Source organism: Neofelis nebulosa, chromosome X (assembly GCF_028018385.1).
Source record: "Neofelis nebulosa isolate mNeoNeb1 chromosome X, mNeoNeb1.pri, whole genome shotgun sequence".
Taxonomy (NCBI): domain Eukaryota; kingdom Metazoa; phylum Chordata; class Mammalia; order Carnivora; family Felidae; genus Neofelis; species Neofelis nebulosa.
The window spans coordinates 123,997,686-124,001,021 of record NC_080800.1 but is presented as its reverse complement, the minus strand read 5'-3'; the positions used below and the strand labels follow the sequence as shown (position 1 = coordinate 124,001,021).

At 40.5% G+C, this 3,336-nt stretch overlaps 1 pseudogene; it reads left to right on the top strand.

Moving 5' to 3' along the window:
* Positions 1-2,264: 2,264 nt before the first annotated feature.
* On the top strand, positions 2,265-3,055 carry LOC131502165 (small ribosomal subunit protein eS4, X isoform-like; annotated as a pseudogene).
* The last annotated feature ends 281 nt before the right edge of the window (positions 3,056-3,336 follow it).

The following is a 3,336-nucleotide window of genomic DNA, read 5'->3' as shown; positions in this document are numbered from 1 at the left end:
TCTGAGTGGATCTTCACTCAGGACACCAAGGTGACACAGCTCCTCTGCATTGTTTGCTTATAGCTACTGTCACAAACTGGCTTCTTCACCCTCAGCTATCCACTTCTTCTCTATTCATGGCTTCTATAGTCCTGTGGTTCATGTTCCCTGATAACCAGCCCCCATATCTCATCCCATGGCTTGTCTGATCTCTACGGACCTAATAATCTTTCAACTTCTGCTCCCACTGCTCAGTATCTTATCCTCCAAAAGTTCCCACCTATAAGTTCCTTAGAGGATCTGATAGGTCAAGATAATTTTGTGTGTGTGCTGGGCCATAGCATAGACCAATACATGGCTACCCTGAAATCTCCTTGAAGGCACCTAATAAGTATTTCATATTTGGCAAAATTGTATGTATATATATATATATGTGTGTGTGTGTGAGTGTGTGTGTGTGTGTGTGTAGACACACACACACACACACACACATATACACACACACACACGAGCAGGGGAGAGGGGCAGAGAGAGAGAGTCCCAAGCAGGCTCCACACTCAGCATGGAACCCGATGTGGGGCTCAATCTCATGATCCTGGGATCACAACCTGAGTTGAAATCAAGAGTCAGACGCTCAACTGACTGGCCACCCAGACATCCTGTGAAATTTTAAATAGTAGTGTAATTTTAATTTTTCATTTCCACATGTTAATTGCTAGTATATAGAAATACAATTGATGTTTATATGTTGATCTTGTATCCTGCAACATTGTTGAACTCACTTATTAGTCCTAAGAATTTTTTTTTTAAACTATACCACTTTCTTACACCATACACAAAAATAAATTCAAAATGGATGAAAGACCTAAATGTGAGACAGGAAACCATCAAAACCCTAGAGGAGAAAGCAGGCAACAACCTCTTTGACTTCAGCCGCAGCAATTTCTTACTCGACACATCTCCAAAGCCAAAGGAATTAAAAGCAAAAATAAACTATTGGGACCTCATCAAGATGAAAAATCTTCTGCACTGCAAAGGAAACAACCAACAAAACTAAAAGGCAACTGATGGAATAGGAAAAGATATTTCAAATGACATATTGGATAAAGGGTTATTATCCAAAATTGATAAAGAACTTACTAAACCCAACACCTGAAAAACAAATAATCCAGTGAAGAAATGGGCAGAAGACATGAATAGACACTTTTCCAAAGAAGACATACAGATGGTCAACAGACACATGAAATGATGCTCAACGTCTTTCATCATTAGGAAAATACAAATCAAAGCCACACTGAGATACCACCTCACACCAGTCAGAGTGGCTTAAATTAACAATTCAGGAAACAACAGATGCTGGAGAGGATGTGGAGAAACGGGAACTGTCTTGCACTGTAGGTGGGAATGCAAATTGGTGCAGCCACTCTGGAAAACAGTGTGGAGGTTCCTCACAAAATTAAAAATAGAACTACCCTACGACCCAGCAATAGCACTACTAGGAATTCCCCCAAGGGATACAGAAGTGCTGATGCATAGGGGCACATGTACCCCAATGTTTATAGCAGCACTTTCAACAATAGCCAAATTATGGAAAGAGCCTAAATGTCCATCAACTGATGAATGGATAAAGAAGATGTGAGTTATATATACAATGGAATACTACTTGGCAATGAGAAAGAATGAAATCATGCCATTAGCAGCAATGTGGATGAAACTGGAAGGTATTATGCTGAGTGAAATAAGTCAGTCAGAAGACAGATATCATATGTTTTCACTCATATGTGGATCTTGAGAAATTTAACAGAAAACCATGGGGGAAGGGAGGTGGAAAAAAATAGATACAAACAGAGAGGGAGGGAAGCAAACCATAAGAGACTCTTAAATACAGAGAACAAACTGAAGGTGGACAGGAGGGTGGGGGAGGGGGAAAACGGGTGATGGGCATTGAGGAGGGCACTTGTTGGAATAAGCACTGGGTGTTGTATATAAGCCAATTTGACAATAAATTATATTTTTAAAAATTAAAATAATAAAAATGCACAAATAAATAAATAAATAAATTCCCTGAGGTTTTCTACATAGAAAATCATGCCATCTGCAAATAAGGACAGCTCTGTTTCATAAGGCCAAAATTAATAGAACTGAAAAAATAAATATACAAATCCATAATTATAGTTAGAGACATCAACCCCCCTCTGTCAGTAATTGATGGATCCCGCAGGCAGGAAATCAGTAGGGCTATAGATGACCTGAACAGCACTATCAATCAATTTGATCTAATAGACATGTTTAAAATACTCCATGCAGTACCTAGTGCAGACTTGGCTTATGATCCTAAGAAGCATCTGAAGTGTGTAGCAGCTGCAAAGCATTGGATACTAGATAAACTAAACAAAGTGCTCCTGGTCCATACGCCAATACTCACAAGCTGAGAGAATGTCTTTCCCCCATTCTTTTTCTAAGGAACAGACTTAAGTATGCTCTAACAGGAGGTGAAGTAAAGGCAATCTGCACGCAGTAGTCCATTGAGATTAATAGCAAAGTCTGAACGGATATAACCTACTCTGCCGTGTTGATGGATGTCATCAGCACTGACAAGACCAGAGAGAATTTCTGTGTGATCTATGACACTAAGGATTGCTTTGCTGTCCATCATATTATACCTGAGGAGGCCACATACAAGTTGTGCAAAGTGAGAAAGATCTTTGTGGGCACAAAAGGAATCCCTCATCTGGTGACTCACGACACTCACACCATCTGCTACTCTGATTAAGGTGAATGACACCATTCAGATCAATTTGGAGACTGTATGGTGAGAAGTGCTAATTTGGGGAAAATTGGTGTGATCACCAACAGAGTCAGACATCCTGGCTCTTTTGATGTGGTTCGTGTGAAAGATGCCAAAGGCAACAGCTTTCCCACCCAGCTCTCCAACATTTTTGTTATCAACAAAGGCAAAAACAAACAAAACCAAACAAAAACAAAAACAAAAAAACATGGATTTCTCTTCCCTGAGGAAAAGGTATCTACCTCACTATTGCTGAAGAGACTGGCTGCCAAACAGAGTAGTAGGTAAAATAATCTGTAGGTAAGGTGATTGGAAATGTCTTTTACTTAATTAAAGATAATATGGCATGAAAATAAAATACTCCATCCAGGGCACCTAGGTGGCTCAATCGGTTAAGCATCAGACTCTTGATTTCTGCTCAGGTCATGATCTCATGGTTCATGGGATCAAGCCCCGCATCGGGCTCTGTGCTGATGGTGCAGATGCTGCTTGGGATTCTCTCCCTCTCTCTCTCTCTGCCTCTCCCCGGTGCGCTCTCTCTCTCTCTCGCCCTCTCCCTCTCTCTCTCT